The sequence below is a fragment of the Chiroxiphia lanceolata genome, chromosome 1 (genome assembly GCF_009829145.1).
Source record: "Chiroxiphia lanceolata isolate bChiLan1 chromosome 1, bChiLan1.pri, whole genome shotgun sequence".
Classification (NCBI taxonomy): Eukaryota; Metazoa; Chordata; class Aves; order Passeriformes; family Pipridae; genus Chiroxiphia; species Chiroxiphia lanceolata.
In genome coordinates this window covers 152727049-152742952 of record NC_045637.1, presented here as the reverse complement: position 1 = coordinate 152742952, position 15904 = coordinate 152727049, and the positions used below count along the sequence as shown (strand labels likewise).

Below are 15904 nucleotides of genomic sequence, written 5' to 3'. Positions count from 1 at the left end.
GCATTTGAGCGTTGAAAATATTTTCTTGTTATCATGGACAGGTGTCCATGTCAGATTCGACTTCCTAAGGCTCCTTGAGAGTGCCAAGGAGGGCTTATGTACATTTATCCAAGAACCAGAACATCAGAACATCTCCCTGGAGACAAGTTTATTCCTTGTATGTCCCTAACTCCGTGCTTGAGACTTCTATTTCCCATCCCCTTGTGTAAAAGGTAATCTGGCCTTCTGTAACTCTCCTTTGTGAGGCCTCTAGACCAAAAATGCTTAAAAGGTCTAAAAGCAAAGCTGTTCTGTCCAAGTAAACAGCTGGACCATGGTGAATCCATCTGTCAATGGCACCAATTCAATAACCAGGGAACAATCCTCTCCCAAAGAAAAAAAGTCTGTGTGTCCAGCCAGCCAGGAGCCTTTGCTTTTATGTTAAATCCATCACCCACCTTTGGATCAGAAGTGATTTCTCAGCTCCTTGTCTGTGAGCAAGAAGGAGCTCAGGGCAGTGAGCTGAGCAGCCAACAACCATCAGTGGTTGTTTCATAGAGGGGGCAAGGAAAAGAAATGGTTTTAATGTTATAAAACACATCAGGTCGGGGACCTTCCTTGGCCTTGAGATCAAGTCACATGTGATCACTTTTACTCACTCTGCTGAACTGTTTACTACCAGTTAGATTGGCCTCATCCAAACTGCCTGTGAGATCAAACTCTGGGCCACGATGTTCCCTGAGAGTTGGTTGCAACTGTCCCATTTGCCTTATTCATTAAATATTTACCTTATTTATTAAATATTGCATAGAGAGCAACGCTTTTGGAAATCAGATTCCCCCAGGTTCCTGCAGACTGTTGCTGTTCCCTTCCCTTTGGAGCAGTGTAAATGGTTATCTGCTTTCCTCACCGTTCCCAGCCTCATTGGTATTCCTGACAGAGCCAAGGAAATGCACCACTGCCGAAGAGATCTCGGCGAAAACACTGTCTTCCCATCCAGGGAGATTCATTTTATCTCGAAAAGACAACAAAAATTTCTGTCACTGTGTGTTGCAGAGATAAAAAGGCACATTGCAGACAGAAGCCAAGCAGTTCATAAATGTTTGACGACGAGTCTGTGCCTGTCAGAGCACACGAGAACTCTGACGTGAGCTTTCCTCAGATAATTCCTTAACTACCAATTTAGGATAATGACAGCGATACTTTTAAGAAACCCTTTGGGAGAAGAGTAAGTATTCTCTTTTAAATCCTATAAATCGGTGAAGGAAATATTTTGATGGTTTATTTTTGCTTTCAATCTATGAACTGCAGTGTCCCATCCTCACCATGGAAGGCCTTTGTTTTGTGAAGGAGAGTTAAGAGAGTGTTTTACAAATCAAAGTGGATTTTCTTCCAGTAACTTCAGAGAGATACTTTGTGGACATTTACAGATTAACCAAGTCATCTTAGAATCCTGTAATGGACAGTGGAGGGAAAAAAAAAAAAATATTTTGGGGCACAGGACGTCTGAATGATTTAAAATTTCTCCCTCAGGGAAAAAAATTGAATTTTATATTCTCATGTTCCTTAGATATATTGTAGAAATTTGTGTAGATATGATGGAGAGAGTCTGTTTACAAGGGCATGTAGTGACAGGACAAGGGAAAATGGTTTTAAACTGAAAGAGAGTAGGTTTAGACTGAAAATTAGGAAGAAATTCTTCCCTGTGAGGGTGGTGAGACTCCTGGCACAGGTTGCCCAGAGAAGCTGTGGATGTTCCATCCCTGGAAGTGTTCAAGGCCAGGCTGGATAGGGCTTGGAGCAACCTGGGCTAGTGGAAGGTGTCCCTGACCATGGCAGGGGGTGGCATGAACTGATCTTTAAGGTCCCTTCAAATCCAGGCCACTCTATGATTCTATGATATAAATATCTTACAGAAACCTATTTAAACTGTAACTCTCCAGGTGTCTCATGCAGGGTGTTGTGCTTTTGCAATGGAACTTCCTTGGTGTTGAAGGCACACGTTGAGTAAATCAGCAAATGAACGAACAAGTTTCAGTATTTAGACTGATTCGTCTAAATTATTTATTTTTAAAAAGTTCAAAGAACGTTGGTAGGATATTTGCTAAGAGACATATTGAGAAATCAGGGTCATGTCTCGTTTATTCAATGGTATTGTAGTAAGGTCAAGTTGCAACAAGCAGGAAGAATATACCTGACAAACATTTCAGCATTGCTGACACGAATAACACAATTCCTTCCCTCAAGCTCGTTGCCCAGCACTGCACAGGAGCTCTTCCAAAGCTGCTCAGAGGAAATTAAAAGGGAAAACTCAAAACACCAGGTGGAGCAATGTGCAGGTCACACTGCTTTGTATTGTAACTCCTGGGTCACTGAAGACAGCAGTCCACTGACAGAGACTATAAAGAATAAGGTGTGGGATCATATAGAACATTTTGTAAAGCCAGGTATGAAAATACAGAGCTGCCAGCCATGGAGCTCATCTTAGTGTTGGCTGAAGTCACAATATTAGTAGGAAGAGTCTTAATCCCTACTGGACAAAGAGGAAGCACAGAAAAGAAGGATACTTAATGATAACAGCATGTGGGGGAGTGGAAAGTACTTGGAGGAACATGCATTCACTCTTTTGCACACTGGATTATTAAATGGACTGGCAAGCCACCATGGATTATTTTGCTGAGAGTGGAAGAGTTTATATCTTAGAGATGAGAACTTTGTGGAAGGCTTAGGGCAGCTTTAGGTGATGTCACTACTCTACTGGGTTCAATTCAGAACCCATTAGATTTTTATTTGTTCATGTTCCCTGACATCAGTAATTTTTCTTAGCCTTATTTATCTTAGAGGAGCAAAAAAATTGCCACAAAGGTTAATACAATCCTCAGAAGTGCTGAAAATCAAGGCAGGAGGATGTTGGGAAAACATTCTGATTTGGTTATCTCCACCAGCCAACGAAGCAAAGTCTTGAGATGCATTTTGAGGAAAGATGGAGATTATTACTTTCTTTAGTAAGAAAAGAAATTCTTGGAGATTATTACCTTCTTTTATCAGAGGGTGGTGAGCCCCTGGAACAAGTTGCCAAGAGAAGCTGTGGGCAAGTGTCCAAGGCCGGGTTGGATGGGGTTTGGAGCCACCTGGGATAGTGGAAGGTGTCCCTGCCCATGGCAGGGGGTTGGAATGGGCCCTTTGCAACCCAAACCATTCTATGATTCCATTATTCCATGATTCTATGTTGAGAGCACTTGCAGACATGTGAAACAAGGGAGGCTCAGCCATCTCCAAGTCTTTCCTTTTCCTCATTCCTGATACAAATGCACTTTCTGGATATTTTTGTACAGACTGGGATCTCTCGTCTGTTCTTCTACCTGTTGCAGGCTAAAATAAACACTGGGATCCTAAAGCTGGTGATTTTTCTGTCACCCAGAACTAGCAGCACAGCAGGATGATGCATTTTGGACACAGCAGAGGGTATAGAAAAATTCTGCATGTTGGAACCAGCCTGCGAATCACAACCTGTAACGTTTTGGGTTAAAGCTCTCAGAGCTGATTTATAAAATGCAAGTTTGAACAAGCTGCTAAAGAGAGTGATATGGATTAGCTTGGCCATGCTCTCAGACACACCTGCATATTCCTTCCAATCTGGGCAGTTTACATGGCATGGGGAGATCTGTTCATTGTTTTCTCAGATCATCTTGTCTGGCTTTCCTGGCTCTTCCATAGCACTCACTGCCCAGAATTCCCCCATAGTTAATGGAGGTAAAAAGGGTGTCCAATTCACGTGAATTATTTTAGAAACCTAGTCTGGGATCAAAAGAACTGAAATCTGGATTCCACAGATTTCATTGTCGTAAAGGCAACATTTAACAAACGCCTTTTAATCCCACCCAGAAATCTGCACACGTAAAAACGTTGTATTTTAGAGCAAGTACTTAGAGGAGAAACAAAAGGAAAATTATATAAAATTATATATGATTGCCAGAAAATTCAGACAACCTCTGTTTAAATGAAAGTGTTTTTCAATTTAGACATTTTGGTATATGACATGCAGCAGGCAATAGTCTGTCACTTCATGAAGAATAGTATCAAGTGAGAGTTTCTCCAGCCAGCGAAGAAATGAACAGTGTGTCAACGTTCAGGTGAACTTCTTTATCACCTTTTAAGAAAATAGCCATGAGTTCCAAATTATCTAAGTTGTCCAGTTGAGCTTTGCCATTGTTGTTTTAATACCCACATTTTTAATGACATTTCCCACACTGCTCTTCTGGCTGTGAATAGATTTGGCAACGAGTCACATCCATGGTGCTGCATAATGCAGCAGTGGTGGACATGAAACCACTGCAAAATATGCATAATCCATTTATTGAAGTTTGTCTCAGAAGCTCTTTGGGAATGGTAAAGAAGTTAATTATGTCCTTGTTCTAATTCAGTAGGGACAGTGGGAAGGAAAGCAAGAGGTCAATTTAGTGAGACAATAAAGTCAAAAGGGAGACTCTTAGTCTGGACAATCCATTTTTATTTTTGCTAGGAAGATGTGAGATTTGTTTTGCCAGATGAAGATGCTACAGGTAAAGTGGATTCTGGAAAGTAAACAGAAACTTTTTTTCTTTCAGGGAGAGTTTCATCAGAGGTTTTTCCAAACTGATGCACACAAATCTCCCCAGAAGAGCTTGAGATGCTGTGTCTATCAGAATGACATTAAACCCTGGTGCTTTGAAGCTCTAAATAGGTCATGTTTTGCTTTAATCACCTTGGAGCCACCTCTATGATTTGTGGAGACAGAGAAAATGCCAGAAAAATGAAAGCGGACAAAAGCAACACAAACCTTCACCAAAGAAAGTGTGTGGTTGACATTCTTCATTCACAAAAGGAGAGTTTGGAGAAAATGAAACAATCAGGTTGTAAAGGCAACAGCACTTTGGGATCTGGACAAAAGGCCTTTTTGCATTAAAAATGCTAAATTCCAGGGAACTTACATCTCAAGGAAGAAGAAAGGGAGTCTCAATGAAAAACTCCAGACTGAAGCTGGTGAATCACAAACATTCAAAGAATCCAGAAGTTCTTCCTAGAAGGAGAGAGCAAGCTAAGCAACAAAAGAAGTGTGTCTTGGGCACCCAAAAGGTCAGGATGAAGTCAGAATATTCAGCCAAGCTGTCAGAGGAAAGTGAAGCCAGATCATAGGTGTGACCTCAGCACATCTGCTGTGAATTGACCTTTTCCTCTGCTTGAGATTAAGATGACAATGATGCACAGATGAAGGGAGAATGGTGAGGTATTAAGACAGAGCCAGCATGGACCAGTGAGTTGTACAAGGAAACAGGCTGAGAATAATTCAGTGTGAATTATATAGGGAGAAACACACCCTCTGGATTATTCAAGCACAGGATAACCAGGAGCTGCCTGTGGCAGCTGAACCTGGAGAAAGGCAAATGCAGTCTCAAGGTTGTCTCAGGAAATGTCCAAGAATGATTTGGAGCCAAATAGATACACCTGCAATGTAGTAATTCAGTAATTCTTCTCTGGCCCAGTATCTTTCCCGTGATCCTAAGACAGCAATACAAAAGGGTATTTCCAATCCCTGTACATATAAAAATCAAATAACTCTTTGTGTGTGTGGTAAGAGCACCACGTCCAAGACTTGATCAGTCTCATTCTAAATCATCAGGAGGGATCAGAAAGCCAGGACAGAATTCAGACTGCAGATTAAACCATCTTAGTGGTATTTATTGAAGACTTGTTAGGCTAAAGAGTTACAGAGCTCAGTCTATAATAGATAAATGTATTTATCTGTATTGACTGGGCACTGGCCAGGGGCCAGAATCAGTAGCCTAAACGCTGGTGTTTGGTGCAGCAATACCCCAGGGGATTTAACCTGCCCTCACACAGAGGGGAAATTATGTACTGTAGATAAACATCATGCCTACAGATCCCTAATGGGTTTTAGATACCCCAGAGGATTTCAAAAGACACTTAACACCTATGTTTAAGTGACTGAATCACGTCTTACATCTCCTTTTACTATAACAGGAGTTTCTGTCCTTGGGTACAGGTAGACACATCAAAACCCACACCTATCTTTAGGTGTCTTGATCTGTGAGCTGAATCCCATTTCTGGTCAGCTTGATAGAAAAATATCTTAGCAAAAGAGACCTGCAAGTCTTCCATACAGAGGAAAGGGAATAAGATGAATACCAGAGGTGAGTATCTGTCAGGGGTACACTTGCTGGGGGAACCACAAAGGCCCTGACATGCTTTTCTTCTCCTCTTCTGAATAAAACTCAGACTTTGGTAGCCTGTGAAGACTCTTTGCCATCACCATTGTTACAACATCCAGCTGTGGTACAAAGAACAAGTCAGAGAACAAAAAGCTGGAGAATATGGAGCAGTGTCCAGAGGCTTGAATGCTGCAGAGAAACAACTTCCACACGGCTGATATTGGCTTTTCACGCTGCTCTCTCCGCAGCCACCAAGAGCTGCTCTGTAATGAAGTTTGTTCCAGCTGTTCACCCACTGCCTGTAATCATCTCTAACTGACCCATTCAGCAGCACAAAACCCCCATCCAAGCTGTCAAACTCCACACAGCCCCAGTGAATGAGTGTGGCTTGTGGCATCCGAGGCTGCAGTGGTAGCTGTGACACATTCCCAGCCTTAGTCATGAAGAGCTTGAGCATCTGCAGTGTTTCGGATGCTCTCTCATCTCCTCTGCATCTTAAGCTGGAGCACAAAACTCCTGGAAGGGATCCAAAGATCCAGCTCTCTAAACCACAGGAAATGAGTAACTTTACTAACTTTAACTTGGGTCTTTATATAATGCACTTGTGCTGGCTTCTTTAGAGAGTTTGTTTCTAGGCCAAGAGAGAAAGTTCTGTTGTGTGTCCAAAATCTTAGATGCACACTAAGCCCAAGCTCCTATTTGGCTTTTGGTACTAATTATATCAATTTAAGAATTTAGATGCATATAAAATGTCATTATAAAAATATTTCTTTTTAAAAGGAAATCCTTTGTACTTATGACCACGAGCGTGTCGTTTTATATTTTTGTTAAAAATAAAAAAAAAAACCAACCTTCTGTAAACCTATTGCAAAAATGGGACAGTAAGAACAGAAACAAAAATGTCGTGACTTAATAAAGTCTTTCCATTCCAGGAAAAGGAATTAATAGCTAAGGATCTCTTAGCTATTTTCAACTCCCTTTCCAAATATATATAATTTCTTTCTGCTGCAGGGAAATGTATCTCTTAGTGCTACAACTTTAACTCCAGCCTATATATCACTGTGTTCGGAGAGGTTCATGTTTTTATTTCTTTTTTGCATTATTTGGATTTCAGTAAACAATTTTAAAGACCATAATTAAGGAGGAAGTTGTTAATTAAATCTATTTATCAGTGGACTTTGTTAGCTTAGGACAGAGGGTGAATGCATTAAAATGAAGAAAGCATTTAGCCATTGATATATGGCAAAAAGCTGGCTTTTAGGTCACCTAGTTCTAAGCATCACAAGTGCTCCAAGCTGGTTAAAATGTATTTCACATGGTGCCAACCCTAAGCTAATGAGGTCTGGTCAGCATTCATCTCCCTCTTGGTGCAACTTCCAGTCCCCCATTTACGAGCAGGGGATATTAGATGAGATCTGGAGCTTTGCACAGCTCCTGGCTGGCTCAGAGAACAGGTAGAGGGGGTTTGCATCTGCCTGCAGAAAATCCTGTGGCTGTCCAGGATGTCTCCCTGGGGTGATGCTTCCCCACCTGTTCACAAAATTACATATGAGCTTCAGTTGGCAAATCCCTCTTAGTAATTGGACAGAAGGAGGAAGTGTCGATACCCTAAGGAAGCCTCTGAGGTTTAAAAAAATCAATGAATCATTAAAAAAAAAAAAAAAAGACAACCAGATAGGAGGTTGCCTGGGACATGTGGCATGAATTCTCCACCAGCTGAGTCTGCCCTTCATCGAGTAAAGGGAAGATGTGGGTGAGGAAGACGTGGGGTCCACCACAGAGATCTTGAGCTTTTCAGAAAACTCACCACCTATCACAATTTGCTATTCCCATGAGCTGGCAAAATATTACCAGCCTTCCCCTCTGAGCAAAGATGGGAGCAAGAGAGGAATCCCAGTCCATGGAGATGCCTCTGAGACACCGTGGAAGGATCCACCTCACTGGTTGTGGATGTGTCTCTGAGTCAACTGCTACAAGAACATCCATGGGGTGACTCATCTGACCCACTTCAGGCAGGGATGAACCCCCCTCCTCACTTCCAATACAGGGAGTTAGAGTGATTGGTTTGGATGTGATCATTTAGTTTCCAGATGTTTGAGTGAGAGTAGATGAACATCATCCAGGCAGCCAAACACTCCTGAGTGAGAAAGCCTTCCTCCTCATGAAGTGAACAATAGTTTTGCCAAGGACCATTGAGGGCCAAGTTTTCACCTTGAGAAAGAGGAAATTTCTACCCCCTTCACTCCTCAAAGATGGACCTGATGATACAGCTATTTTCCAGCAATTAAAAACTTAATCCAGTCAGGTTTCCCTTCAGTAAAGAGTTTTTCCTTAAGAATCTTCACAGAATCAGATGCAGTGAGAGAAAGAAGCAAAACTTGCCTTGTTCTGAGGAACAAATGAATAAAAACAAAAAATCTGAGCTATTAACCCCACACACAGATTAAAAGAGCTCTTCCTGCCCTAACCCTCAGCTCCATTTAGCAAACCAACAAATCATAGATAACAGTCTATAATTATCCTTCCATTTGCAGCTCCTGAGCAATCGTGACCCTGCCATCTCTAATGGGGTGTAAAAGCCACTGTGGCTGAGGCTTCTTGGGAAATGCCTCAACACTGGATGGACAAACCTATAAACAGGTGTGCCAGATGTTTAATGTTGTATGTTCAGTAAGAAACTCTTGGGCTTCAATATCCCCAATGTGTTATAAATATATTTATATTTATATTTATATTTATATAAATTATTAAAATATATTTATAAATATATTTTAATAAATAAATTATTATTGCTCTTGCCATAACTATTATTGAGAAGAATTCGACCATATACATGTTTATCCCCCTTTCTATCAGTTTTAGAGTGAATTAGGAATTGCACTAACAAAAAGTAGAATTATTGAGTTACTTTGTTAGGTTTTGATGCTTGTTTTCATTTTTAAAAAGGGTATTAAGCAGAGATTGTCACACCTTCTAAAGCTTTCTTTAAAATAATATGGCAATTCAAGAGATCAGAGCAGTTTCACAGCAAAGTCCTACCTTAAGCCATCCAAGAGTAAAATATGACACCTGAATGAGCAGGGATGAGACTTTCAGGATGTCTCCAGGGCAGATTAATGTCAGATGCAGATCAGCTCATTCCATGGGGTGATTATCTCAGAAGAATTTCTATTCAGCAGTAGCCCGGAACCAGAGCAGCAACCGAGTCCCTGCAATCGCATCCGTGCACTTCTGCAGGACCCTTCCCAAGGGAATATTCCTCAGCACAACAGCCATGGCAGCTTTAAATGCTCTGTGTGATGACGTTCCTGCCTTTTCTTTAGAAGATGGAACAGTCTGTCATAAGAAGTTCAGCCCTGAAATTACTAATCCTGCTCCAGAGGTGAGCCCACCAGTTTGCACAGGAACACAGTCAATGAGCTGCAGTGAGTTACATAAACAAGGCTGGAACAATCCAGCGGGTTTTATACACATTCCTGATTTGTTTTGTGGAGGTAAAAAGTCGAGGCTAAGGAGGCAGATCAATAAACTGACAGAGCAAAAGGTGGGCAGAGAATCAAACACCGGCAAAGCAATGGGGTGAGGACATTCTGCCATGAAGCTTCTGAAAAAAAGAAAAATCTGCTTCTCTTCCCGTGTGTTTGTGCCCACTCAATTACAATCCAAACAGCGTCTCAGCAGCCACAGCAGACACGTGAATCCCAGTACTTGTGGAAAAGTACCAAATACCTTTCTGTATGCAAAGCATTTCTTAGGAACAGAACAAGTTCAGCCCACCAAGGGAACTGGGAAAGTGTCTCATCAGGGATGCTGTGTACTGGGAAGCAGGAATACTGTGAAACAGCTTGTTTCAGTGGTGCTGTAGCTAACCCTGATGATACAGGAACAGCAAAGATGACTTTTAAGTTGTGGATTGAAAAGAGGGATTTGCTCACTGCTGCATTTACATCCCTTTTAGCAGAGTTGTTCCACTTCTGTCCTGATGTGGAAAACTCACCCCAAAATCCTGCAGTTTGCAGTATGTACCAAATCACAGGTGGTATGGGATGGCTGGAGGTGAAAGGAGAAGAGGGACTGGAAACCAAGGAACATGAGCCAACAAAAAAATTCACTTCATTGACTTAAAGGTTGTGGCTGCACCCCCTGGGCCAAGGAATGGGGTGAAATAAAATTCAGTATCTCCTCTGACTTCTATGTCCTTGCATCAGTTTAACTCTCCTGAAAACAGTACCAAATAAATAACTCCTCTGTTAAACCAGAACTAACTGTTACAGACCTGATATCTCTGCAGGTCTCTCTGCCAGAGATGAATTAGAACATGATCCTGTCCTGAGTTTGCTTTTTCTCAGTGATTCTGCACTCAAATACTCTGCTTTCATTTAAAGATAATTTTAGGAATTAGACTGTTTGTACTAAGTGTGCTCAGAAGGAAGGAAAGGAAAACAAAATCTGCTACATTGGAATGAATCAGCTTGGGGACACAGGTCTCAACTTCTCAAAGGCATAGGCACATATGGAACTCAACCCCGGAAAAAAATATCTCCAGGATACCAGCTCAGTCAGCCAAATGAAGAGAGATGTGATGCACAAAGGTCTGAGTGTGATCAACAGCACAGCCCACAATCTCAGAAATCTCTGGTTCTCTCTCCCTGGTATCATCCCACAACAAAGCTCCTGCCTTGGTGTTTGTGAGCTTCCCAAACACACTGACTGCAGATCTGGACAGACCCGTGTGGCTTTGGCCCCTCTGTGCAAACGACAGACATCTTAAACCTACAGGGAGGAAGGAGCCCTCCAATTCCTCACAGGGACCCCAAGGAATGATGGAAGGCTAAAGCCACGGAGCCATCACAAGGCTAGTTCTCTGTTTAAAGAGAAATAAGTGTATTTATCACACAGAAAGCCCCCCCTGACCTTTGGGCCCGTGCAGTGTCAATGGTTATCCTTCCAGTCATGTGCACATGCCTCCGACTGGAGAAAACAAAACCACCAGAAACCTTCCACTCCTGGATGAGATGAACTGCCTGGACAATAACAGATGCTATTACCTGGACAATAACAGATCAACTGGAGCTGTCCTGAATGACAACAAAGCAGCAACCACTGCCTGCAGCACAGAGGGACAGGTGGGGATAAAGGTACAAGACCACAATCCAAAACTGTAACCAGGACAACGAGCAGACATATCAACTTTAATCCAACTCCCATTATTGCACTGTCCAGCATTCCTTAATTATCCACCAAATTGAAGCAGCATTGCCTTACCCACCCCACAGGACAACTTCTTCCGAGCCACCTCCAGCGTGCTTTGCATTGGCCAAAGACAGATGCTTGTATAACACGTTCCTTCTCTGCAGCTACACCAGCAGCACTTTAAGGAGTTTGCCTTCCTGCTGTCCTTAGCCTTAAGTAGCCAAACATTCCCTTTAATAAGCCACGGGAACATTTCCCTGCTGTACCTGACCAGCGCTGCACAGGCTGAACAGAGAAGTGAGGTGACCGTGCACCCAAAGAACAGCAAGGGAAAACTCCTTTGTTGTTTGTTGGCTCCAACAGATTAAATAAAAATATTCCAAAAGCTCCTTCACTTCCATGTTGTGGTGTCAGTCCAGCACTTGCACTGTAATTAACACACACCAGAGGGATGGGAATTGATAATACCCTGGGAAAGAATCAGGTCACTTTGCTGCCTTTTTCACTTTAGTTAATATTTCCTTCTTATTATAGTTCCCTCCTGTACTACTCCAATATATCCTTCAAGCTAAAGCCCAGATTCTGTTTACCTGCAGATCAGATGCAGAGGAAATCCACTGACTTCCAGGGAGTTCTTCCAGACCTGCTTCTACATGAGTGGGATGATTGGTGATAAACGCCGGGATGTCACTAACCAAATTCCCCTTTTTTTCCCAGGCATTTTCCAGTTCTGAACAACATTCTGCATTATCTCATTATCTTAATCCCCCTGGCTGCAAACTCCTCAGATTCCAACACACACCTGAAGGGTTCACGTCCTAAATTCTCAGCACATCGGAAACGAGCCTGTCCTGTGAGCCACCCCCCGACTTGAGATGTGCTTTGCATGAACATGGTCTTATCGGAACCAGCTGTTCAAACCCTGATAAGGAGAAGTGCCCGGAGGCAAGCAGAGGTCAAAGGCACACTAACCGCAACCTCTCCTGCCACCCCACAGGAAAAGCGGGGATGTCCTGGTGCTCTGCTCGGAGGGTGAATCAGAGTTTCTGCGGCAGGTGAAGATGCAGAACTGCAAAAGGGAGCCGGGGGCTCGGAAATGCCGCCAGCAGCAGCGGGGGCCGTTTAGCCATCACATTTTATTTACCAGCCATATTGTGTTAAAACCAGACGTGATTCCCATACCGAGCGCCTTAACCTGTCACCACTCGCGAAGGGAGATTGATTTGTTCGCGAAGAGCCAAACCTATCTGGAGGACGCATCCTCCGAGCCTACAGCTGTGCCGGAGGCAGGAAGCCTGCGTGCGATTCCCCGCTAAAGAAGTATTCCCAGGACCTGGGGGAGCGGAGGGAAGAGCCGGTAAATCAATGCCGAGACGAGCCGGCGGGTCCTTCTCGCTTTGCCGCTTTGGCGTCCCCGGGGTCTGGGGATGGGGCAGCGCCGGGGGGGAGCTGGGGAAGGAAGGCAAGGACTTACCATTGCAGCAGGGATCTGTCCCGGCGCTGGAGATGCCGCATCCCCGTGGTGCGGGGCGGGGCGGGGGCCGCGGGGGGACAGCGGTCGGTCCAGCCCCGCCGGCTCCGCGCTCCCCCCCGGCCGGAGGAGGGGTCGGTGCCTCCGAAGGGAATCCAAATTCCTCCTCCTCCCTCGCCTGCCGGTCATGTCCAAGCTGCCTTCGCTCAGGGGATGGGCCAGCTCCTGGCCGTGAAGGAATTTGCCATTGCTAAAATATTTTAAAAAACCAACAACCACCTAACCAAAAAAAAAAAAAAAAAAAAGGCAAAAGGAGGAGGCGGGATATTTGCAAACTTTGGTTATTTTCTCTTTTTTTTTTTTTTTTTCTCTTTTGTTGGGGGGGCTGTTGGTGCTCAGGAAGGGGCAGGGGACTGAAAAGGGTGCTCAGGCTGGCTGAGATGCTCTGCCCGAGTGAGATGCTCCGGTGCGCTCGCCCCTGTCCCTGTGCCTGTGTGTGATTCTCATACCCAGACAATGCTCTGCAAAGCGAGCTGGTCCTGCGGAGAAATGCAAACACCTCCTCCCCCGAGTGCCTGAGGAAAGGGAAAGCGATAGGGAACCAATAGCTTCTCCTTGGCTGCTCTCATTAATATGGAGGAGGAAAAGAAACCAATGAGGAGGAGCAGGAGGAGGGATTTATTCAAATCAAGTTTTTTAAATCAACCCTTTTCCCCTTTTTTTTTCCTCTCTTCCTATCTCCCCCAAATCTTTCTTCTCCGTGTCACCTTAGCCCCATTTCCCAGAGATTTTTATTTCTTATTTAATTAGTGTGCCAGGGTCAGCAGCAGACGGCGATGGGAGGGAGGGAGGATGGCATCGCTGCTGGGAGGGAGAGGGGCTGTGGGAGGGAGGATGAAGGGAGAGCCAATTTCCCCCTGAGCTGCAGAGAGTTGATTGCAAAGAAAAGTGATAAAGTAGCTGGAGTTGAGGGAAACTGAGGGGAAGCAGGGCAGGAATTTCAGCTGGAAGCACCATTTTGCAGATGGTATTTGCAGATGGGCAGGTGGCCTGCATCCAGGATGAGCTCTCTGAGCTTGGAAAAGCAGACACACACACAGGAAGAGAAGGGACTGCACGGGAACAGCAGCATCTGCACTGTCCTGCATTGCCTCAGAGCTGCACAGCAACAGCATCCCTGCACCACCAGTGCAGGAGTTGTACCTGTTACTGGAAAACCAGTGGAGTGGAGCTGTAGAAAGTACTGAGATGGTTGGTGATGAAGGGAAGGGCTGTCCAGCTTATTCCTGTGATTAGTACAAGGAGAAGAGCAGGGTGGTATTTGTTCAAGCATCCAGTCACTGGTTCCCTTCTGCAGATCAGCCTTCAAGGAAAAGCTCTCCAGACCTGGAAAACGTACCCTAAAGGAGCCTTGGGCATCTATAGCAGCCTTAGAGGAGCCTCTGACAGCACATCCCATGGAGACACTGGTACCACACTGCTTTTGCTGCTGCCAACCACGCTGCTCTCAGCCACACAGATCCATGTGAAGAATTTGAGGTGCTGAATGCCCACATCCTCACCCAAATCCCATGAGACCTGTGCTGTGAGAGCAGCTGCCTGCTAATGAGGTTCTTCTAATTACCCTGAAATTTCATGATACCTGTGTACCTGCTATTACTCTTCCTATTGTGGAAGCCCTTTCCTCTTACCTGTCCAAAGAATGACCAACTCATTAAGGTTGGAAAAGACCTCCAAGATCATCGAGTCCCACCTTTGACCAAACACCACCACGTCAACTAAGCCACAGCACTGAGTGGCACATCCAGTCATTTCTTGAACACCTCCAGGGAAGGTGACTCCACCACCTTCCTGGGCAGCCCCTTCCAATGCTTGACAACCCTTTCAGTGAGGAAATTCTTCCTGATGTCCAACCTGAAGATCCTCTGGTGGAGCTTGAGGTCATATCCTCTTGTCCAGGGGCTAGTTGCTGGGGAGAAGAGGCTGAACCCCAGCTGCCTACAACCTCCTTTCAGGTAGTTGTTGTGAAAAAGTCTCCCCTAAGCCTCCTTTTCTCCAGGTTTTTACCACTTCCACTTCATTTTCTGCATCTTCCACCTTCTAAAAATTAATTTCAAATCATCCTTGCCTTTACTCTACCCTCAGATTAAAAAAAGGAGAACAAAAAAAGCAACGTGGTTTTAAAAACAACTAAACCCATTGCCTGTCCAGTGTGAAAATCCCTGACACAGTTGCTTACTTGTACATTGTAGCCCCCATGGGTCTCAGCCCTGGTGCAGGAGCCTGGGTGGGACACAACTCCACAACAGGAGCACAGACAGCCCTGCTCCCTCTGCCTTGGCACAGGAACAGCCCCACAGCTGCACAGATACCTTCCCTGGAGAAAGGCAGGCACAGACACATTGGGAGTGCCTTCAGCTCTGGGTTTGATCCAGCATCGTGAGACAGAGCAAAGAATCAACTAGACTTTTCAAAGATTTCTTTTTCTCCAGTTCTGACATCTTCTCTGGTCACGTCTCACAGCTCTTGGTAACTTCACTACGTACGAGGGGAAAAAAGAAAGCAAATTAAAGATCACAGAATCATAGAATGGTTTGGGTTGGAAGGGACCTTAAAGATCATCTGGTTCCAAGCTCCCTGTTATGGGCAGGGACACCTTTCACTAGACCAGTTTATTCAAAGCCTCATCCAACCTGGCCTTGAACACTTCCAGGGATGGAGCATCCACAACTTCTCTGGGTAACCTGTGCCAGGACCTCACCACTCTCCCAGGGAAGAATTTTTTCCTGATATCTAATCTAACTCTGCCCTCTACCAGTTTAAAGCTGTTCCCCCTTGTCCTTCACTCCAGCCCCTTGTCCCAAGGCCCTCTCCAGCTCTCTTGGAGCCCCTTTAGGCCCTGCAAGGGGCTCTCAGGTCTCCCTGGAGCCTTCTCTTCTCCAGGAGAACCCCCCCAGCTCTCCCAGCCTGGCTCCAGAGCAGAGGGGCTCTAACTCTTGGACCATTTTCATGGTCTCCTCTGGACTCACTCCAGCAGCTCCACATCCTTCTT

At 44.5% G+C, this 15904-nt stretch overlaps 1 protein-coding gene across 9 annotated transcripts in view; it reads right to left on the bottom strand.

The window, feature by feature from the left end:
* The window catches only part of ADCYAP1R1 (ADCYAP receptor type I), a 149797-nt gene extending 136373 nt beyond the window's left edge, over positions 1–13424 (bottom strand). For 3 of the 9 annotated variants that reach the window (XM_032683665.1, XM_032683685.1, XM_032683693.1), the window contains exon 1: positions 12856–13423. The gene's annotated coding sequence lies outside the window, so the exon portion shown is untranslated. Of the gene's footprint in view, positions 1–9227; positions 9481–12855 lie in introns of those variants that run through there. The other 6 variants (XM_032683656.1, XM_032683675.1, XM_032683701.1 and 3 more) reach the window with 4 other exon arrangements.
* Between the last annotated feature and the right edge of the window lie 2480 nt (positions 13425–15904).